The following is a 25,239-nucleotide window of genomic DNA, read 5'->3' on the forward strand; positions in this document are numbered from 1 at the left end:
AAATTGCCTTTCAATTGTTGTAATTGCACTCACTAATACCACTTCCTCTAACAGCTCGGCACATGTCCACACCACTCTCTGTGAGAAACAGCTGCCGTTAGATCTCATTAAAATCTCGTTCCTCTCGCATTAAACCCATCCTCTCTGGCTTTGGGCACCCCCACCCTGGGGAAAAGACTTTGTCTATTCATCCTATCAATGCCCATCATGATTTCATAAACCTCAATTTGGTCACCCCTCAGCCTCCTACGCAAAAGGAACAAAATCATAGCCTATCCTTATACCTCAAAACCTCCAATCTCCCTCACACCATTTAAAATATTTTGTCCCCTTTCCAGTTTATAACATCCTTCCTATAGCACGGCGACAAGAATTGTACTCAGTACCTAAATGTGGCCTTACCATTCTCTTGTACAGCCGCAACATGATATCCCAATTCTTTTAATCAATGCTCTCACCGATGAAAGTAACAATGCCTAATGCCCTCTTCACCACCATGTCGACCTGTGACTCCACTTCCAGGGAAATATGTACCTGCACCCTGGATCTCTTTGTTTGACAGCATTCACCAATGCCCCACGGTTAGCTGAATAAATCCTGTCCTGGCTTGTCTAACAAAATGCAACACCTCACATTTATCCTCATGAAGCTCTATCTGCCAAACATCAGCCCACTTTCCCATTTGGATAAGATCTTATTGTTCTCCAAAATAACCTTCTTCACTGTCCACTGTTAACACTATTTTTGGGGTTTCATCTGCGAACTTAGTATCAATGTTCCTATATTATGATCCGATTCATTTGCAGAAACAATGAACAGCAGCAGCCTGGTCCTTGTGGCAACCATTGGTCACAGGTCTCCAATTGGAACAACAAATCTCTTCCAGCACATCTACCTCCTACTGTCCAGCTAATTTTGTATCTAATTGGATAGCTCTTCCTGATACCCTGTGATGTAACCTTGTTAAACAGGGTAGCATGTGGAGCCTGTTGGTCCTCACTCTATCCACCTGGACAATGTCTGCTGCTTTACCTTCATCTATTTTCTTCATCACCTCTTCAAAACTGCAATCTAGTTTTTGAGACGTGGATTCCCAGACATAATGCCATGCTGAATATCCCTCATCAGTCCTTGCCTTTCCAAATCCTGCCTCTCAGGATCTCCTACAAATACTCACCCACCCTTGACATTAAACTCACTGGTCTGTAGTTCCCTGGCTTTTCCTTGCAGCCAAATTACAAATAATGTAACGACATTAGCTGTCTTCCTGTCATCCAGCACCTCAAACGTGGCTGTCAATGATACACACAAGAAAGTCAAGAGAACTGCAGATTTCGTAAACCAGAAACAAAGACAGAACGTGCTGGAAAAGCGCAACAGGTCTGGCAGCATATGTGCAGAGAATTCAGACTTAATGTGTTACAACACGGGGTAAATCCACCCCTGTTAATTTAAACCTGCAATACCAAAAAGGTTTAACCTGTGCTGTAGTCTGTTAAAATTCGGGAGGCCAAGAACCATCCTAAAGGTCACTATTTAAAATAAAAATTAACAAATTTTTTTTAAAGAAGTCTAACAGAGAATGATTAACTAACAAGTATTTGCTACTCCTTTCTCTGAACTATCTTTTATTTTCCCTTCTACAGTACTAGTCCGAGACAAAAACCCAATTAAGTTTTCCTAAAGCATTCAAATTTCAGAACCAGATCGCTGTCAAATCTTCTCTTTGTATTTTTCTCTGTTATCTTTTCTTCTCCTTCGGATTTCTTTTTCACAGGTCATTGACAAATAAAGGTACATTTAGGAGAGCTATTCTCCGGGCAATCTGCAGATATTGGTGGTTTGGTAGTTCTACCCAACTGTTCATTTTTGTCTTTCGTTTTATACCCCAAAGAATCGGGTCATTTCATTTTTTTAACATTGTCAAAATGCAAAATTCAAACTCGATTGGAGTTTAAAATTTTGGGGCATAATGTAAACTGATTGATCGAATTTCATTTCATTTTTGTCTCATAGCTATCCAGGTACTGCCAGCTTCTGGACCAAGTGTTACATTATAAATTTTCCAGAACTCACTGTGCTTGTAAATCCTTCAACTCTCTTAAAGGTACAATACCCTTTACACCTTCATAACACCTTCCCTCTCAAAAAAGAACCATCATAATGAAAACTTGATCTTATTTCTTTTTGTATTCTTTAAACAGATTACTATAACATACTGATAACTTAAATCCAAGTTCACCTTGACTTCTTCCCATATACCTATATTTAACATTGGATAAATACAAATCTCACCTAAACTTTATCAGTTAAATCCGTGAGAATGCCTCTGCAGTTACATTTTTTATGACACGCAGCATGTACAATCTTAAAATTAAAAGTCTGTAACAGAGTCTCCAATGAAATACTCTTTAAAGCATTCTAATAATGCAAGTAGATTGGGATTGATGCATTCAAATGTCTCCAATGCATTATTCGGGACTTACACATTAAAATGACATAAGACTAGTACCAAACTCAATAGTTCTGTCTCGATCATGGAATTATTCCTCTCGTGGCTGTTGAGTTTCTTTGAAAAGTACAATTCCATCTCATCATCCTGTGGCAATTCAGCGCCAACTCCTATGTCACGAGCATTAATTGCAGCTTTGAAAGATTTCGTAATGTTTGGTGTATCTAAAACTGGGTTGGTGGTCAATATTTCTTTTTAATGGTCGAGGGCCTCCTTTCATTCTTCTGTACACCAAAACTTTGTGTTCTTTTTCAGCAAATCGGTTAACGGTGCCACTACACTGCTCAAGTTTTGAATTAACCTCTGAATGAATCCTTTGAGCCCGAAGAAATGAAGCATTTTTTCCTTTGAGGTTGGTCGTGGAAATGCCTTGGTAGCTTTTATCTTTGCATTCCATGGAGTCAAGAACATGTCCCAAGTACAACACGTCTGCTTTCATAAATTCAGTTTTCTTTAATTTTACCACCAGTTTTGTTTCTTGAATTCGTTCAAAGAGCTCTGCCAACTGTACCAAGTGATCTTTCCAGGTCTTACTAAAGATCACTACGTCGACAAAATGGACTGTACAGTTTGTTAACCCAGCCACACATCTATTCTTGAGTGTTTGGAATGTGTTGGTTGCGTTCTTCATTCCAAAGGGCATTAGTTTTAATTGATACAGCTGATTTGGCGTTAAAATTCTGAAATTTATTTCACCCTCTCTGATAAAGGTACCTGCCAGTCACCACGATTAAATCCAACTTGGTGATGCAACTGACTTGTCGAAATTTCTCGGTCCAGTCTTCCAATGTTGGTATTGGATATTTCTGAATTTATAATAGTGTTGACCTTTCACGAAAAAATATTGATTCTTGTCCGGTTTGGGAGGATTGGCGAACTCCACTCGCTCCGGCAGAGTTTGATGATGTCGTCATTGAGCATGGCCTCCACCTCCTCATGGACCTGTCTGGCTTTGAGAGGATTAAGCCAATATGGATGCTGTTTTATCGGAACAGTATTCCCTACATCTACTTTATGTACAATAGCATTAGTTTTCCCCATATGCTTCTTACATATGTCCTCATACTGCAATAACAAACCTTTCAACTTTGTTCTATATTCCTGAGACAGACAGTTTACGAACTTTTCCGACTGCACAAGGACTTCTGCATTTTTAACATACTTTGAGGAACACCAAAATCCATAAGATTAGAATTTCATTCCTCACTCTGCGTGGCAGTAACTGACACCTGTTTCTCCAGTTCTTCTTCTCCTCTACTTTTCAGGAGGGGACCTACACAATCATTTATAACGCACATGAAGGGGTCTTCAAATGCGGGAATTGGCAACAGAGGTTTTGGTTTCATTACTGCCTTTGTCCTACCTACCATTTGGCATGTATGATATGTATGTCAAAAGTTAACCAAAAGTTAGTCAATAAAAATGATTTTTTCCTGAGACTGAGTTTTTCGTACCCCTCGCCGACCTCCTACAGGTAGTTTATGTGCTACCCAAAACATTTCCTGTCTGTATGCTATCGGCAACACAATCTGCTGCACTTCGGCACATTTCTCCTCCGCACTAACTTGACGTGGTCTCCATTTCCGTCTTAAAATTCGATCTTTCAGATAATAACCCTCACGAATATCCTCTGCCTCATTTTCAGAATACACATCCACAAATAAATGTTTTATCATCTTCTCAGTCTGTTGCAAGTCCCATAGTCTTTCAGGACTAAACACGTCTGTCTGATCCACTGCCTGTTCAGGTTTTCATGGCATCATTACGGCAAACACGGTGTCTGGTAACTGAACCTCAACTCCTTCATCTTTGTCTTTAGCTGTGCTTCGTGCTGTGACTTATGACAGTGGGATCGGGTTACTGTACAGCCTGGGAAAATACCAGGATATTTCTGATTTAACTCCACAGTTTCTTGGTCTTTCTTGCGCTTCTCCACAACCAGGGATGCCACTCTCAACTTGGACCATGCTAAATCATTCTCAAGAACATACTGCATTGCTAGAAATGACTCTGTCAATCATTCCTACTGTAACTTCCCTAGTCATCAGTAGGCACTCCAATCTGATCTTACATAGAGTAATGCTAAATTTCTGTCCATCTATTCCACAAATCACCACACTCTCAGGTAACAGATCAGAAATATTACAATTTTTCTCATCCCTTACTATTAGAGACTGGTTAGATTCTGTATCTCTCAAAATTATAACTTCTTGCCCTTCTTCCCCTGTTATTTCTGAGTAAACGTTTCTCACAGAGGTGAATTCTTTATATATATATATCAGGTACTAACTCCACACCCAGCCCCAGTCGAGGCTGTGCACTTTCCTGCAGCTCCTCAGCTCGTGTTGGGGTCTCCTTTAAAACTTTCACTAATGCCACTGGCTTAGCTTTTTTTTACCACATCTTTTCCCACAGTGCCTTTCTTAAAAACCAGCACTGTGACCATACGTATCCCTCCTTATGGCAGTGAAAACATCATTTTCCTAGTGCCCTTCTGAAACCACCGACACTGTAATTTTCTGTGTCCCACTCCATTACAGTGAAAACACCTGAGACCTTTCACCTCCTTTCCACTCTCTTGGGCAACTTCTTTAACCTGCGGTAATCTCTTATTCTCTACTCGTTCTTTTATAGTGTAGCATCTCACCTTCTCCCAAATTCTATCCCTCTCAGGATGAAATTCTGGCTGGAAACTTGTCTTATGTAGCAACATGTATTCATCTGCTAATTCTCCTGCCCTTCTCAATTCCTGAACTTTCTGTTCCTCCACGTGAATTCTTATCATTTCTGGAAGTGAGTTTTTAAACTCCTCCAGCAGAATAATCTCCCTTAGACCTCATAGGTCTTATCTATCTTTAAAGCCCGCACCCATCTATCAAAATGCCTATGTGTAATTCTTTCAAACTTAACATAAGGCTGACCGGTTCCTTCCTTAATTTTCTGAACTGCTATCTATATGCTTCCAGTGCCAATCCGTAAGCACTTAAAATAGCTTGTTTGACGTCTTCATAATCTCCTGAACCCTCATCTGTCAGCGCAGCAAATACCTCACTAGCCCTGCCTGCCAGCTTAGTCCTAAAGAGCATTACCCATAGATCCTTGGACCACTCCACCTGCCAAGCCAAATTTTGAAGTGAAATAAAGAAGGCTTCAGCACGTTTCTCACGTGGACCTGGATAATGTTCCTTCTATCGTTCCCTGGAACAGTCAGAGCTGAAGGAACTTTCTGTCTGGACGATGGTCGCAGCTTCATAATTTTGTTTGAAAGAGCTAGAGAGATGATGATAAAGATTCAATTAAATTCTACATATATAGCCTCACGGCAGGATATCAAGGTATATTGTAAGTCACCTTGAATTGGAAAAAAATTATTAAAACATACGCCCACTTTTCTTCATATTGTAAAAACAGGTCCAAAAAAGTGTTTTAGAGTAGCATGGATCTTACAGCTGCTCTTGGGATTGCAGGCAGTCAAATATTTCATGTAGTCTTATATTGCAAATGATATAGTTATCATAGTTTATTAATTTAACATTATGTTTTCTATTTTGTTTTATTAACATTCAAATGCAACCAAAAAAGCAAAACAACTCACGACTTTCTTTAAAACGAATATGTTTAAAAAATATCTTTTTAAGGTGGTTTACGAAAAAAGAAAAGTCTATTTATCTTTTAAAATGTTTCCTTTATTACACAGCAATGGATGTTTTAGTTTTGAAAAGTTAATCAGTTTTTTTTAAGCAAAGGAGTTGTCCCTTCATTCCGGAGAGTTCTACACGTACTCAAATCCGGAGAAGACTTTTCTTCTCAGAACTTGTTGAAGGGGAATACTTTTATTGATTTAATTAGCTAAATGGTTGATTTTATTTAATTTTTGTATGTTTGAAAAGTATAAGTATATATTTTTCCATTGTCTGTAGATCATGAAAGGTAACATAATGTGTGGTAAAATGAAATCCTGCTTTTAAGGTCACATTTAAGAGACAGAGAGGATGGCTGGTAGATTTAGAAAACAAATCCATTAAATCAGTCAGATAGATGGATCGCAGTCAGCAATGATAGGAATATAGTTCAAAATTCTCTTGTGGCTATATCTCTATCGATACGATTTTCAGTTTTTAGAACTGCTGAAGGGAATTGTGTCTCTGAGGAAAATAGAAGAGTCATCAGTTATTGGACACTTGTAATGATTCTTATGTTCAGCAGCGTTTGACAAGATTTAGTAGAATTATTGCTGCAGTGAGCTCTTCTGTCAGGGGCATCAACAGGATATTCGATGACAGTGACCATAGATTTAGGATGGTTTGTTGCTTTCCTTGTGTTATCATTAAGAACGTCTCTAAACTTTTCAAGCACATTGTTAAAGGTGAAATTGAGTAGCCAGAAATTATTGTACATAGTGGTAGGATTGATATTTCTGGGAAAGGTTAAAGCAGTACAGAATGAATTTAAGAGGGGAGGTCGAAGATTAAAAATAAAGTGATAAAAATTGTTATTTCTGATTTACTCCCAATGCCAACTCTAACCGGCAAGGAACACAAGGTTAAAGGAGAAAAAACAATTGCTGAAGAAGTATTATGACGTTGAGGGATTTCGATTTTTGTGAAATAGGAATGTATTTTAGAATATGAAAGACCTGTTCACAAAGGAAAGGTCTAATCAAAACTGGAAAGCAACCAATATCTTCGCAGAGAGATTTGCTCATTCTATGTAGGGAGACTTTAAATGGATAGAGACAGCAAGGGGGATATTCCAAGTCGCATAACAAATTGTAGGATGGATGGAGAAGTTTATGAATGTGAGGAGAGCATGACAATCAGAAAAAAAAAGACGAGAGATTCAAGAGTATACATTAATTCTGAAGCACTCAATTGCATTTATTAAAATGTAAGGGGTCTTACAGGGAAGGCTTATGAAATCAGAGCATGTTTAAGAGCATGGGACTGGGACATCATATTTACTACAGAAAGTTGGTTGAGAGAAGTTCAATTCGAGAGTGTCGTGCTGGGAAAGCACAGCAGGACAGGCAGCATGTGAGAAGCAGGAAAATCAACGTTTGGTCAAAAGCCCCTCATCAGGAATGAGCTGATGAAGGACTTTTGCCTGAAACGGCGATTTTTCTGCTCCTCAGATGCTGCCGGACCTGCTTAATTTTCCAGCCCCACATTCTCGACTCCAATCTCCAGCATTTGCAGTAGTCACTTTCACCTGAGAGATGTTCAAGACTGACAATTCAACGTTCCAGGTGTTAATTGTCACAGAAAGGACAGAAAAATCATGCATTTGACTCTGAGGGGAGTTCTACACATTTTGATTAAGGAATCAATTAATGCTGCAACTGAGAAAGATATTTGTGAAAATTCATCCAGTTAAAATATACGGGTAGCATTAAAAATAAGAAAGCAGAGATCTGTTTGAAGAGATTCCACTAAATGCTCATTTGTGACAAATCGACCAGTGAAAATATATTGGTAGAACTTAAAAATAAGAAAGGAAAGAGCACGTCAATGGTTTTGTACCGAATACTCTCCAACAGTAAGAAAGAAATTGAAAAACAAACATGTAGTCAGATCTCGGGAATATGTAAGCTTAATAAAGTTGTAATACAGGGGGATTTTAATTTTCTCAATATTGATTGATACTACCGCAGTATTATAGGGTTGGATGGTGAAAAATTTGTCAAACGTGTTCACGAAAATTTTATTCATCAATATAAAAATGATCCCCAGGAGATGGGGAATAAAATTCCATTCCTGGTTCACTAGACAGCAACAAACAAACAAAATTGAGTGCACCTCATATTCATCCAGGTTGAACTCTATTTGTCCACTGTGCCACCAGTTTTGGTGTCATCTGCAAACTTACTAACCTTGCCTTCGATATTCTCACGCAAATTATGTACATAAATGACAAACAATGAATACCCAGAATCTACCTCTGTGGAACACTGCTGGGCACAAGCGTTCAGTCCGAAAGGTAACCGCCCACCATTACTCTCTGTCTCCTGCCCTTGCACCAATTGAAATTGCTGAAGAGAAATCCTGCAGTTCTGGCAGTATCAGAGCAGAGAAAAACGGAATTACCTTTTTTTGAGTCCAATATGAATTGTTCAGAACATGTTCATATAAGACTCGATATGTTAACTCTGTGTCTCTGCCCAGATCCTGCGTCATCTGTTGTATTTCTCCATCGTTTTTCATTGTATTTTAGATTTCCACTATCTCTAAAATTTTTCTTTTCTTATTGGTCTAGATGCTGAACCCGGTTATATTTGGACAATATGCTGCATTCCTGTTCCCATTACTTGTGCCAGTGACGCATGTATTCTGTTTCTGTTTCTTCTTTAAGTTCCGCAAATAAATGCGTGGATCTCATGAAAGTGATTTTCATTTAAAAGGCCTTTTAGAGACAGCTACACTCGAAGAAAAAATAGGTATAGTTCATTAATTATGTCATTGTGCGTTTTATGACTCACATTGTCTCCTCAGTTGCTGAATATTTTCAATATATTTCTCTGAATAATTGGACATTGGTGAGGGCACTGTTGGAGTATTGTGTGCAATTCTGGGCTCCTTCCTATCATAAAGATGTTGCAAAACTTGAAAAGGTTCAGAAAAGATTTCCAAGGTTGTTGCCAGGGTTGGAGGCTCTGAGCTACAGAGAGAGGCTGAACAGGCTGGGGCTGTTTTCACTGGAGCGTCATAGGCTGAGGGGTGACCTTATAGAGGTTTACAAAATTATGAGGGGCATAGATAGGATATATAGTCAAAGTGTTTTCCCCGGGGTCGGGGAGTCCAGAACTAAAGGGCATAGGCTTAGGATGAGAGGGGAAAGATATAAAAGAGACCTAAGGGGCAACTTTTTCGTGCAAAGGGTTGTACGTGTATGGAATGAGCTGCCAGAGGATGTGGTGGAGGCTGGTACAATTGCAAATTTAAGAGGCATTTGGATGTGTATATGAATAGGACGGGTTTGGAGAGATATGGGCCAGGTGTTGGCAGGTGGGACTAGATTGGGTTGGGATATCTGGACGGCATGGACGGGTTGGACCGAAGGGTCGGTTTCCATGCTGTACATCTCTTATGACTCTATGGTTGTCATGCAGCCCATCATCTCTGTACCAGCTCGGTATGAGCTGTATCCTCACTCTAACTCTGCTGCAACTCACTGTAACTCAATACATTTTGCTATTTATGTCTGGTTTTTTTTCTGAATATCCCGTACCGACATAAACAATCTTAACAACCTGTATAAACTGTAATTAAACAGTATCTATATAAAATATAATTCTGTACATCACATTTAAAGATGACCTATTCTGTTCACATTGTCGTTCAGCATTCCATGTACCAAAGACAATCTGTTCTCTTGCTCTGCATTTCATTTCATTCCATTTGTCAGAAATAGTGATGGTTGAAGACTCGTGAGTGAGAGTTACTGTACTCCCTTCAGGGCTCTTCATCCTCTGGCCCCAGTCCTTTCTGTCTCATAGACAATATAATATTCATTCATTCCCATACACATTAATTCATGGCATTTAATGAACAAGGTTTTGATACCTTGTTATGGAGCAGGTCCGACGCCTCAAAACATTTTTAAGCAAATAGCCCAGATCGCAATATTGTTATTTGTTGAAGGTATGTGTATGGTGGATATTCACAGACTGAATTCGCTGGTCCGACTGCCGATGTTTAAACAAACATAATTTAATTTCATAAGTAAGGAATGAAACACAACGAACTGAAAATCCAGTACCTGAATAATTCATCCTATCCGAACTTGACAGGCTGACACAACTTAATGATGTTGTTCCAGATTACTTGCAATAATCACAGTAAACAAACCCCTGAGCACAAAAAGTAAAAATTACACAGAAAAAGATTACAAAGGTTACAAAGTCAGGGGTAGAAGGAGGACGAGAGCGTCTAGATTCAACCATGATCCTGACTCAACTCACCCTCGAACTGTCCTGACCTGTGCAGCTGGAGAGCTGGCCATATCCCCTTGATCACACCAGTTTTTTGTTGGAGACTTGAAAGCCTTCTGCCCGAGACATTATTTGTTCGTTAAAAACCAAAGCACCCTAATGAAGGATTCAAAATTGAGACATGTTGGAACCTTGGGATGGTTAGAAAATTTCTGAAAATAGTTCAAGAGCAACATATGTTTTAAAGTGGCTACCTTTGTGACGACTCCCCTGATATATAACTGAATCATCAATATCCAAAGATGTCTTCAGGTTTCCACAGCCCCCACCCCGCCCCCCAAAAAGAAACTGTGGTTAAAATACGGATGGACGTACATTTACTATAAACATGCAAAAATGCACGACTACATCCGGATTAAGTGTGTGGTATTCCCATCACTGAGTGCCTCAATCTATCATTCAAGTATTGACAATGCAACAACAATCATGTTTTCAAGACCTGCCACATGCACAATTTTCTAATTGAATGGCTGCACCAACAGGCTCCAGCAAAACAGTCTCGCATTTTTGTACTTAAATTTCTCCAAAACCGTCAATGGTTTATGATCAATGTAAATGGTTGTCTCAGATGTGTTGCTGCTAATATAAATACTGAAACGTTGTAGTGCCAACACAAAGCTCACAGTCATTTCACAACTGTTGAATATTTCTACCATTGAACATTCAACTTCTCGAAGAAATACTTAACAGGTCTTTCTGTCTTCTCGTCGTTTTCCTGCAGGAGCCCAGCACTGACACCCACATCACTCACATTTAATGCCACCTTGAATCGTTGTGCATAATAACGTGTGGCTAATACATATTTCATGCCGTCAAATGCCTTTTGACAGTCCTCTGACCACTGAAACCTCTCATCTTTCTTCAACAATTCAGTGAGTGGAGCAGTCACATTGCGAAAATGAGGCACAATTCTTCGATAAAATCTACACAATTCCAGGAACCATAGTACTGCTCCTTTTGTCAACGGTTTTGGAAATTCCCTAACTGCCTTCACTTTTACAGCTCATGAAACCGTTTATCTATGTCCAATAGCATGGCACAGGAAGGTGTTTTGTGCTTTGGGAAATTCAATTCTTGCCAGGTTTACCACCAAGCCTGCCTTCCGAAGCCAAATAATCAAATCCAATAAATGCTGTAAATGTTCCTTCCATGACTGATTAAAATTCACCAGGTCATCAATGCACATCACACATTGGGTAATCTGGTAATTTATTGGTTAGTCCCTGAAATGTGGCTGGCACGTTTTTCATGCCAAATGCTTGTCCCACATTTTCAACACAGTCTTCCAATTGCGGAACTGGGCATAGATTAATCCTTTAACTGCATTGACTTTACAATAGTCCACACATAACCATTGGGTTCCTATTGGCTTTGGCACCATGACTATGGGTGAGTTCCAGTCACTGTAACGCACGTTGATTATGTCATCTTAGAGCATGCATTCAATCTTCTTCTGAACTTGTGCCAACTTTAGAGGATTATGCCCGTAAGGATGTTGCTTACTCATAACAGCATCACCTATAGTTACATTCTGCACAATTGGGTGAGTACTTCCAAGTTAATTTCTGCTTATCTTCCCATGTAATAGTAATAACTCTTTCTAGTCATTACAATTTTTCTCAGAAAAGTAACTCAATAATTTATCCAAATTTTAGACAACTACCTCATTGTCCAGTTTATTTAAGGAACGCCATAATCATTAACACCTTCTCCCCTTGCTTTCCTTGTTTCCCTGTCAAAATACCTTTTGAGCATATTCACATGACATACACTACGAGATGGCTTATTGTCTGGAGTCCTTATCAAGTAATTACCCCCACTCAATCTCCTTTTTATTTTACAAGGTCCACTAAACCTTGCTTTTGAAGGTTCACCTAACACTGTAAGCAACAGTAATAACTTAGCCCCGATAGCAAAATTGCAAGTTTTAAATTTCCTGCCCGCTTCCTGTTTTAATGCATGCTGCAATACTTTTAAATCCTGTCCAGCCAATTCCCCAGCGCTATTAATCGTTCCCAAAAAAATAGAGACATAGTCCAAAAGTGTGACCTTTCAATTCTGATTTACTACTTTCTACTTAATCAATTTTAATGGCTCAAACACTAATTCAAATGAATTGAATTTGCTCTATTAATTTGGTGCATCCCTGATCACAAAAAGCGCAAATGGAACTTCCTTAACCGAATCAACTGGATAATCCTGATTATAAACCCTCAACATGGTCTATAATGTTTAATGTTACCTTTATCGTGCTCCCTGTAATTTTGGATGGTACGCAGTAGATTTGAATTGCTTTATCCCGAAGACATTATCGTGAATAATTTATATCTGTTCTTTGAACCCTAAATCTCACTTTAGCTCTATTGGTGGTCCTTATCTATTTTAAAAAGGAGTAATTCCTCTGCAATTATTTTAGCTGTGATATTGCATCTTGGCGTTGCCTCTGGAAATCGTGTGTATGCATCCATTATTATTTACAAATACTAGTGCCCACTTTTTTGTGTGTTCGGGGCCCAACCCAACAATTAGGACTCATGTAAAAGTGCCTCAAATGCCAGAATAGTAAAGAAAGGTGCAGGTTTTATTATCGCCTGTGTTTTTCCAATTACCCGACTTGTGTGACACGTCTGATAAAATTCTACTACATCCTGTTGCAGTCCAGGCCAGTAAAATGTCTCTGTATTTCACCCTGTGTTTTTGTCACTCCTAAATGTCTTCTGGTTGGTAGCTCATGCACTTTTCGCATCACCTCCTTTCTCTACACCATTGGCAAAATGATTTGATGAATCTCTTCCCATTTCTCAACTCTTTGACGATGTGATTGTCTCCATTTCCTTATCTGGACATCATTTTAGGTAATGACACTCTGGGATACATTCAAATTTCCTAACGTATATGCTTTTTGATGCAACTGGTTTAATCTTTTATCTTTCTGCTGTGTCTCAATTAGTTTAGCTGAACTCAAAATACATGCATGATACCCGACATGCTCCTGTTTTGTATCAACTCTCTGATGGAACAAATTCTCCGTTAATGCCAGTTAAGCTTCCTTATCTTTACATTTTTGATGTTTCATGTTTCAAGCTGTGACACTGGGAACTTGTTACCCCACAATCTGGAAAGCTTCCAGGATTAGACTCCGGCAATGCTTCAGTTGCCTGCGTCTCCACTGGCTCTTCAACCAGAGTAGGCAGGATTCCTACTGGTGAATCAGCTGTATTTTCTGCAAGGATAAATTACATTCCTGGAGCTGAGAGTTTGTCCAATACCCCTCCCACAATTGCTCCACATTTTTCTGAATATGATATCATCGCTTTACAAAATGTTGCACTTTTTGTCTCAAGATGAATTCCCTTTAGCAGTACATTTTCTGGAAATAGTTCTTCTGGAGTACATATCTCCTCATCTTTCAGAAGCATGGACTGAGAGGATACGGTGTCCCTTAATATTGCATCCTCTTTACCTGCCCTATGTGAATAAACTTTCACTTTGCGGGTATATTTTTCTGAGCAGATCTGTCACTTCCTCCTTAACAAACCTCTGATCAGTTTGTACACTCTGATGCAGGTTTCTATCTTCCACTGTGTTTTCTGTTACCACTCCTACAAAACTCACAGGCTTATTCCGTTTTCCTGCGTCTGTTTTCTTCCTTGAACCCACCATTACAGTGATTTCATGTGTCCTAATTTTTTGCAATGAAAACACCATACCTTGTTAACTTCTTTGTCTCCTTCAAGTATTTCATTTTTATACTGTGGAAAGTTATCATTTCGATCTTCACCGAGATCTACCTTTCCCTTTCTACGTGAGGATTTCTCTTTGCCTCAGTTTCTATCCATCATTGAAGGAAATTGATTCTGGAAGCCAAAACAAGTTTTATAATCATTCATCACTAATCATAATCAGTAGCAACTTCAGCGGCCAGTCTTCCAAATGAGTTTGCACTATGTCACATCGTGAATTTTTGAACTCCTCCAATCTAATTGTTTCTCGAAGAGCATCGTAGGTTTGCTCTCTTTTTAAAGCTCTTATCCGTCTATCAAAATTACTTTGTTTGATCCTTTCAAACTCAACATGAATTTGACCAGGATCCCTTCTTAGATTCCTGAAATATTGTCTGTCGGCTTCTGGCACAAGCTCATATGCACATGTCCCCTCCTCATTCACCCCGGATCCCTCCTCTGATAGTGTTGTGAATACCTCACTAGCTCTACCTACAAGTTTTGTTTGGGTCAACAAAACCCACATCGTCACTGGCCACCGAAAATGATTAGCCATTTTCTCTAAGTTTCAATCTCTGAAGCTCAAATGCTCTCCCTTTTCCTTTTTCTCCTGCGAAAGCTATGTTATTTTGTTTCTCTTTCCTCCGCTAAACCTATTCGTTCTCTTTCTTCCTCTTCTAATGTTAGTCGTAGCTCAAACTGATTCATTTCTGCTTCTAACTCAAGCTGTTTCAATTGCAATTGAAGTTTAGTCATCTCTACAGATAATGACGGAGTTTCCAGCAAATTGGAATGCTGAGCTACTGCTGCAATCATCTCATCTTTCCTCACATTAGGAGGTAGCTTCAATTCCCTTCGACTACTAATTCTCGCTGCTTGGACTGATGTGCATTTTGTAAAACCCCCAAGCTCATTTTTTCCACCGCCAAAACAAGCTTGGTTCCTGCAAGAACCATCGCCATCTGAAGGTCTGTTTATTCGCCAATCAACACACGAAATAGGAGACACTAAAACCTGCCACTCGCTATCTAAATACTGCAAAGAGCCCCCAGTCTTTTATGGGCCAAACCCAACCCCTCAAAACATTTTAAGCAGGTAGCCCAGACCATGACTTTGCTGCTTGTTGAAGGTTAGTGTGTAGCTGTTATTCCCAGAGTGAATTAGCTGGTAAGACTGCCGAGTTTTAAATACATAACATTTATTTACCAATTTACCAAATGAAACATAAGGAACCGAAAATAGAATACCTGAATAACGTATCGTATCTGAAACCAGCAGGCTATTCTGACTTAATGATGCTTTTCCAGAATACTTGCAACAATCCCAATGAACAAACCCGGCAGCACCAAATATAAAACTGCCAAATGGCTGACAGGTTACAAGGTCAGAAGCGCAGAAGAAGGCAGAGAGCGTCCAGTGACCCTGACTCAGCTAACCCCAGAACTGATTCAACCTGTCCAGCTAGGGAGCTGGCCACGTCCTCTTGATTATACAGGATTCTTTTTAAAGACATGAAAGGCTTCTGCATGAGGCATTATCTGTTAGGTATAAACAAAAGTGCACCAACAAACCTTGCGAAATTCTGAGTTATGAGTATCTTGAGTCATTTAGAGCCTCTTTAAAGAAATCAAGGATTGGTTTTGGGACAAACATTCCACATTTGGCTTTGGACTGAATTCCAAAAATGTAAATCTTACTGCTTTGAAGTCAATAAAGTGTATTAAGGTGTTCGTGAGTTTACGCAAAACAGTGCTTAATCGTATTGTGTGTTGAAGATTCAACATTTTCTTATTAGAGCAACGAGAAGAATGTCCAGGCCGATCCACACTTCCTGTGCATGTTCAGGGCAAATATGCCCACTGAAAATCTGTTGCTAGGCACCCGTTCTAGTCGAGACGAAATCAGCATGTTAACAATATCTAGATTGCGTTTATTTTGAGTTGTCATGGTGGAGCGTTCAGGCAGTTACAGTATTGCAAATGGACAACACCGCAGAAGCATCGAGCCTGCGACAAGAAAGCATCCATCATTTTCCCTCATAACTAACTTCATGACAGTAATCGCAGATGGGATTATCCACCATTATCCAGCGATGTCAACATTCAATTAAATCCAATTGTTATTTTGAAGTGAAGCTAGCATACTGAAAGGAGGTAATTGGATCTGTCTGTCCTGTGACTGTGATTGATGTCAGTCTCCATGGATCCTAATTATATCACTGGAAGGCTTTCCTCTTCAATATGTAAATGGCTTCTAGCAATGCTTTATCCCATTATAGCTGCGGATGCATCACCGCTAACACTAACAGGGATCAGCTGTAGCAGAGACAGGGAGAGGAGAGATCAGAATCTGAGAACCATAGAGTGGAATGTTCCAACAATGGATCATCATCTGAGAACAACAGACTGGAGTGTTCCAACAATGGATCAGAATCTGAGAACAGTAGACTGGAATGTCGCACCAGCAGTTCAGAATCTAAGAAAAATAGAATGGAATGCTGGAACAATGGACAGGAGTTTATCCTGGGGTCTTATCCTTGTTTTCTGGTATTGGCACATATTACCAGATCGGATATTAGGTGTACTGCTGATTATTCAGGCTGGTTACTATCCCATGCTCGCTATTGTTGGCGTTCCTGGTACGTCACCCCATCTCTATCAATTTATTATTCCCACGAGCCATTGCGAACTTCAGAGATATTTCTGTTATCAATATTTAGTAGATATCGAACCTTTTGTCTTCAGTTTCAAATGCAAATCCATTCATTCCCCACAAATTTCAGAACCACGCACATCCCCGCCCTCACAAACATCTGAGAACAAGACTGTTCACAATCCCGAAGTACCTATTTGCCATGAATTGATTTATGTCTTGGTATTCTCTCCATCACCAAAGCTACCTACGACCAGCTCCATGATATCGCCAGACCCATCTTGATGTCAGTGTGGGTGCTAAATAAACAATTATCTATACGTTGGTGAAATTCAGACTTTATGGTTCCAGTTCTCTTTTAATCACTCTTCCCGTTACAAAATGTTTCCATCACAATCTTGTTCTTGTCTGTAAAGAAAATTCATGACAGGGACACTGTATCAGAATAGTAATATCGCTGTTCACGTAATTCAGTGGCCCAGGGTACTACACTCAAGACACTGTTTCAAATCCTGTTTCAGAGAATGACAGAACTTAAATTCAAATGACAGGAACAGGAAATAAAAGCGAATTTTACTAATATAATCCCACCAGTACTTTGTCAATAAGTTTATCTATTTTACAATTGTCCTTTGTTAAAGATATCCAGCATTTCTATCTGGTCTGGATTAAGACTGACGTCAGACCAACTGCCTTTAGGAATGGCCTCACAGTAAAAGGCATTTAGTGAGGTCAACAAGTGTTACCCTTGCCAGTGATGCAGACATCCCATGTAATAAGAACATGAAAGGTTGAAAAAAAAAACAAAGAATGATGCTAGAGATCAGAAACAAAAAGAACGAGGAAGTGCCAGAGAAACCGAAGAGATTTGACAGCCTCAGGTCGAGAGAAATATAGAAGTGACATTTCGAGTCCAAATACCATACATCAAAACTGAACGCAACTGGGAAATAGTGTGACTGAAGTTGGTGACAGGGATGTCTGTGTGAAGGGGAGAAGGAGGGAGTTGAATAGACAGTGAAAGAGAGAGATAGAGAGGAAGAAACAAACAAAGGGATTGTTGATGATCAGCTGGAATGGAAATAAAAATCCAGATTTATCTTATTTATTTTTCTCCTGTTCCCATATTATTGAAATTCATGCCTGTGTAAGGTGTACATCAAAGTCCCGGTTTGACTTGAGTTATGTCCCTTTGTCTCTCTTCCGTGAGTGTGATTATCTTCCTTTATTCATTAATAGGATGCTGGGCCAATAATTAATTTACTTTTCTCATTGTCCTGAGAAGGTATTTGGGAGCTGCCTTCCTGATGCACTGCAGTCCATGGGCTGTAAGTAGTCAGTACTGAGATCCGCTCGGTTTTATTTCTTTGTAGACATTGATCTAACAGAGTGGCTGGCTTGGCCATTTCAAATTGCAATTGTGTGTTAACAACAGTGCTGTGGATCTGGAGTCACATGTAAGACCAACCAGGTGAAGGTGGTAGATTTTCGTCCCTGAAGGGCATGAGTGTGCAGATGGACAAACAGAGTGGTTTCATTGGTTCATTTGATTCTCAATTCCTGATATTTTATAGAATTCAAATTCCAACATGTGCCGTGGAGAGATTCAAATCCGGGGTCTGGGTCATCACCTGTGTCCCTGGGTTAATATTCCAGATATAACACAGCTAGGCCATCACCTCCTCACATCTTCACCCATCTCCATGGCAATAGTGTTGTGCGGTCGGCATGGTTGTGCTTAAAGCATAGCGTTTTGCAAGGCAATGAAACATACCATCCTTCTTATTTTGTATTTTTGAGAAGGCGAGATAATGGCAAGTGCTCTAAGTGAAAAGGAGCTGGATGTCCTTGGTTATGAGCCACTGACAGAAATCATATGGAGCAGTACGGAATCAGCACAGTACATGTGTGCTCTCCTTCTTTGATAAATTGATGGAAGTATTAGAGTGAAGACACTTTATTGAAGTTGTAGAGTGATATTGAGACAGTATTTGGGGCAAAGTGAATAGATTTTCCCTCCTTTTTAAGGAATGATCTTCTTGCCACAATGAGACAGTGTAAAGGTGTTGCACGAGACGAATCTATGCGGTGATGGAAACCATAGAGAGATTGTGAAGGAAATGAGTGTTTAACTTGTAATGCGACAAAGGAATAAAATGTGATTGCAATAAAACTTGAGTGGTATTAACCAACATTCATTACTCCCAAAACAAAACATTGATATCGTGAAATATAACGTGTTTCCTGCAATACATATTTTCACATTTGGACAAATTTATGATCGGAAACGTTTAGAATGATATGGGCCAAATGCAGAGAATGGAGTTAGCGTGGATGAATATTTTAGTTGGAATGGGCCAGTTTGAGCTAAAGGACCTGTTGAACTCGATTACTCTATGATAGTTTACATATCTGTGTCGAGCTCCCATGTTGGTTGAGTGAGAGCTCCATGCTCTGACCAAACACTCACCGTCTGAATGTATAGTTGGAATGAGACCCTGCAATGAGCATCATGTTGTTCACAAATCTGTCAGCAGCCACACACTGATAGGGTTGGCCATTCTCAAAAACTTGTGACATTCGTGCAGAAGATTAGTCTGTCTTCTCAGAGATGGAAGATGCCTCCTTGAGTCATCGCACAAACCATCCGGTGTGTCTCCTTACCATCAGGAAACCACGTTAATGTAACGCATGTGATCCATTATCAAGGGAGCTAGGAGGAACAAAATGGAGCAGTCTGTCTTTGCAGTCTCTACTTCGTTGGTTTGTCGTTTTGTAGCATCGATGACATACTCCTATTTCACACTCCATCAACCTGGACACCGCGTGCTGGCCTATTACCGGCCCTCGATATCTTCATATCCAACTGCTGCCAAGACATTATCCATCTCAACCTGTCTACCCCTTCCCCCACTCTAACCTCTCACCCTCACAACGCACAGCCCCCCACTCCCCCTGCTCCAATCCAAAACTCACCATCAAGCCAGCAGATAAAGGGGGTGCAGTGGTAGTTTGGCGCACTGACCTTTACATTGCTGACGCAAGGCGCTAAATTGAAGACACCTCCTCCTATCTCCCCCTCGACCATTCCCGAACCCCCCAAAAACAAACCATCATCTCCCAGACCATACAGAACCTCATCACCTCAGGACGGGATCTACCACCTACAGCTTCCAAACTAATAGTCGGGGAACCTCGCACTGCCCGATTCTACCTCCTTCCCAAGATCCACAAGCCTGATCACCCAGGCCAACCCGTTCTCTCATCATGCTCCTGCCCCACTGAACTCATCTCTACCGACTTCGATTCTTTTCTATCCTCCCTAGTCCAGACACTCCCCACATATGTTCGAGACACCACTCACGCCCTCCACCTCCTCCCAGACTTCCATTTCCACGGCCCCCAACGCCTCATCTTCACCATGGATATCCAATCACTGTACACCTCCATCCGCCATGACCAAGGCCTCCAAGCCGTCCGTTCTTTCCTCTCCCGACGTCCCCAACACTACCCTTCCACCGACACTCTCATTCGTCTGGCTGAACTGGTCATCACCCTTAACAATTTCTCCTTCGAATCCTCCCACCTCCTCCAGACCAAAGGGGTAACAATGGGCACCCATATGGGCCCCACCTATGTCTGTCTCTTTGTTAGCTACGTAGTACAGTCCATCTTCCGTAAGTACACCGGCACCACTCCCCACCTCTTCCTCCACTACATTGATGACTGCATTGGTGCCACCTCGTGCTCTTACGAGGAAGTTGAGCAATTCATCAACTTAAACAACGCATTCCACACAGACCTTTAATTTACCGTGACCATCTCTGACACCTCCCTCCCCTTCCTGGAACCCTCCATCTCCATTAATGATGACTGACTTGACAATGACATTTTTAACGAATCCCATAGCTACCTGAATATTTCCACAGGACTACATTTCCCAAACCAACCGAGTCCCATAGCCCCACCTGCTTCAAAACTTCAGTCTCGGATTCCGAATTCCTCTACCTCCGCCATATCTGCCACCAGGAGGACCAGTTCCACCACAGAACACACCAGATGGCCTCCTTCATTAGAAACCGCAATTTTCTTTCCCACGTTGTTAAAGATGCCCTCATTCACATCTCATCCACATTCCACACCTCCACCCTCAAACTCCATCCCTCTGACCAAGGACCGAACCCCCCTGGTGCTCACCTTCCACCCTACCAACCTTCACATACACCAAATATTCCGGCGACATTTCCACCATCTCTAAACGGACCCCACCACCGGGGATATATTTCCCTCCTTAGCCATTTCCACTTTCCGCAAAGACCGTTCCCTCCGTGACTACCTGGTCAGGTCTACATCCCCCAACAATCCACTGTCCTTCCTGGCACTCTCCCCAGCCAACTGCGCCCATACCTCCTCTCTCATCTCCATCCAAGGCCCTAAAGGAACCTTTCATATCCATCAAAGTTTTATCTGCACATCCACGTCTATCATTTCTTGCATCCGTTGCTCCCGAAGCGGTCCCCTCTACAATGGGGAGACTGGACGCCTCCTAGCAGAGCGCTTTAGGGAACATCTCCGGGACACCCGCACCAATCAACCACACTGTCCTATGGCCTAACATTTCAACTCCCCCTCCTACTCTTCCGAGGACATGCAGGTCCTGGGCGTCCTCCACCGTCCCTCCCTCACCACCAGATGCCTGGAGGAAGAACGCCTCATCTTCTGCCTCAGAACACTTCAACCCCAGGGCTTCAATTTGAACTTCACTAGTTTCTGCATTTCCCCTTTCTCCTACCTCAAACCAGTGACAACCTTCCAGCTCATTACTGTTCCCATGACCTGTCCTACCTGCCTATCCATCTTTCCACCTACTCACTCCACCCTCTCCTCTGACCTAACACCTTCATCCCCACCCCCATTCACCCATTGGACTCTTTACTACCTTGTCCCACTCTCCTCCCTGACCTATCACTTCCATCCTCACCCCCATTTCCCTATTGTACTGTATTTTACTTTCATCCCACCTCCACCCCCCTCATTTATCTCTGCACTCTGCAGGGACCCTGCCTCTGTTCCTGATGAAGGGCCTTTGCCTGAAATGTCTATATTCCTGCTCCTCGGATGCTGCCTTACCTTCCGTGCTTTTCCAGCACCACTCTAATCTCGACTCTGGTTTCCAGCATCTGCAGACTTTGTTTTTACCCCATAATTGAACAAGGTGTCAAGGAGACTGAAGAAAATTGAACCTTTTGGGAATCAGTTGTAAACTCCCACTGGTTGGGCCATTCAGAACATAATGTGGCTGATGGAAAACAATCCTCTCAGTCCCAGGATATTTCTTTGGGCGATCTTCCAGATAGCTTCCTCGGCACAAACACCTTCAGCTGCCTCAGCAAAGTCTGACCCTCAATAGTTCGATCAGAAGTGAGGATGCTCAGAAAAGATCGCATAAAACATCAAAACCTCCACAACATTCAAGCTCGTGCTGTTCACATGTAACACTACTACTGGAACCTGAACATTTCCACAGGACTGAAAACGAGGAGCTCATTCGGCATCTAAAGCTGGTTTCTTGGAAACATGAGAACGCCATTCAGCCCATCGCAGCTATTGGATAAGAAGAGGCACAGCTCATTCACTCTCCCTGACCTATTACACAAGAAGATATTTTGGTTAAAAATGCAGATGTTGGAATGCAGGAGGCTGAAAGAACACAACAAACTAGGCAGCATCAGGAGAAGGCCACACCTTTCTTCTTCTTCTTCTTCTTCTTCTATAACCTTTCTTCAGGACTAGGGGTGCTTATACAGATAAAGAGGCGAGGTGGGGGAGTAGGAGGAGGCGGCATGGTGAGGTGGAGAACACGGGTAAAGGACACCACCGAGTTTCTCAATGGTAGGAATGAATCCAGCTGACAGATGGACGCTATGTCTGTAACGTTTGCTCATGTCAATAGTCCGAGGTATATGTGTGGGGACTGTTTCTTTCGCTCAGAGGGGAGCAACTGTTGGGGCTTCGCTATCCCACACAGCTACACCTCTGAAATGATTTGGAGCACAGGGAGATGTTAATGTATTTTGACCCATCAGGGAGTTGAGGGCTACAAAGAATTGGACATGAAAGAGAAATTGCGGTCGAGGGAGATCAGCCCTGACCTTACTGGAGGGAAGGGCAGGCTTGAGGGGCTATATAGCCTGGTGTTATTCCAGCATACCCCATAGTCCCGTCACTTTGTTGCCTCTTCCATTTCCTGTATAACTGACTTCAAGTAGCTGAATAGTCACATACTGTTGCAGCATGATCTAAACTGGGTCCAGTTCTATCGACTCAAGGGTCTGATTGGTCTCCTCCTGTAACTGTATAACATGCTGCAGGGGCTGAAAAGCTTCAACTAGTTCTGGTATAACTGGAATACATTTTCTCCAATGACGGCAGATGCTGGAGATCAAAGTCGAAAAGTGTGGCACTGGAAAAGCCCAGCAGGTCAGGCAGGAGTATCGATGTTTTGTACATTCTTTATGATGGAATTATGCCGGAAATGTCGATTCTTCTGCCCGTCGAATTCTGCCTTACCTGCTGTGCTTTTCCAGCACCACACGTTTGGACGTTTACTGGCCTGCCCTACTCGACCTTCCTGATCACGTCAGCAAAGACTTTTAGGAAATTCGTCAGGCATGAACTTCCACTCAAAACGCGTTGCCTACTATTTCTAATCAAACTCTGTTTTCCGAATGCATGCACATTTTATCCCTCAGAATTTCTCAAGTCATTTACCTACCACAGATGTTCAGCTTACTGGTGTGTATTTCCCAGGCTTTATTTTTCAGTCTTTCTTGAATAAGGACACAACATTTGCTATCTTTCAGTCTACTGGGATCTCACCTGTGGTAACTGATGATCAAAATTATCAGCCAAGGCCCCCGCAAATTCTTCTCTAGCCCCTTTCAGTGTTCTTGAATATATCTGATAAGGCCCATGAGATTTCTCCAACTTCAAAGATTCTAGTACATCCAGTACCTCCTCTACTGTGATATGGACTGTCCCCAAGACATCACCAACAATTTCCCCAAATTCCCAAGTATCCCCGCTGTAAATATATTGGAGAAATATTTGGTGAAGACAATGCCTATCTCTCATGGTACTACACATACATGTCCACTTTGGTCTTTGAGAGGTCCTATTCTCTCTCCAGTTAATGTTTTTCCTTTAATATACTTAAAGAGCCTCTTTGGATTCACCCTGATCTTCTCAGGCAAGGTTACCTCATACCCCCTATTCGCCCTCCTGATTTCCTTCTTCAGGAAACTACTGCATCCCCTGCACACCTCCAGGGATTTTCTTGATTACAGCTGCCTCTACCTGATCCACGTCTCCACATTTTGTTTTGTCAAAACTTAAACATTTCTTGTAATTCAAGGTTCCTCATTCCTGTCAACTTTCCTGTCACCCCCACAGGAACACATAGATCTTAAACTCCCACTTGCAGGAGCTCCCTTTGCTTGCAAACAGGCTACCCTAATCAACCCCTGCAAAGTCCTGTCTAAGTCCATCAAAATTAACCTTGTTCCAATTTAGAACGTGAATCTGTGAACCAATTATTTTCCCCTCTCCATAACTATTTTAAAATTAATAGAACTATGGTCACTGGTCCCAAAGTGCACACCTACTGTCACCTCACTCACCTGTCCTGAGCTATTTTTAGGTCAAATTTTGCCCCTTCCCGATTAGGACCCTCTATATACTGTTTGAGGAAAGATTCCTGACGCACATACTTGATTACATCCCATCGAATGGCTTAGTGCTCTGGCAGTTCTAGTCTGTGTTATAAAAAAACTAAAACCCCTATTATGACAACCCGAATGTTTCCGCACGTCTTCCCAATGTCTGTGCATATTTTTGAACCTGTAATTCCTGTTGACTGTTTGGGGGCCTATAGTACAACCCCATTAATGTCACCATCCCCTTCTTTTTTCTTAGTTCCACCCACAAAGCCTCACTGGATGATTCACCAGTTATTTTATCTCTGATCACTGCTGTGGTACTCCTCTCAATCAGAAGTACAAGCCCCTCCCCTCTTTCCACCATCTCTGTGCCTCCTAATACACTTTACCCTGATACATTAAGCTGTCAGTCCTATCCATCCCTCAGCCATGTTTCTGTAATAGCTACTCTATCCAGCGCCGATTACCGATCCACACCCTAAATTCATCGGCCTTAACTTTTAGTCCTTTTGCATTGAAATAAGTGCAATTTAATCCATAGGCATTCCTTGCTCCCTATCGTATTCCTGCCTGATGTATCTCTTCAACGTACTATTCTGAATACTGTATCGCCTTCCAACCTCACATTTGCTGCCCAGCTCTTGAGGA

The sequence above is a fragment of the Chiloscyllium punctatum genome, chromosome 33 (assembly GCF_047496795.1).
Source record: "Chiloscyllium punctatum isolate Juve2018m chromosome 33, sChiPun1.3, whole genome shotgun sequence".
Lineage (NCBI taxonomy): Eukaryota > Metazoa > Chordata > Chondrichthyes > Orectolobiformes > Hemiscylliidae > Chiloscyllium > Chiloscyllium punctatum.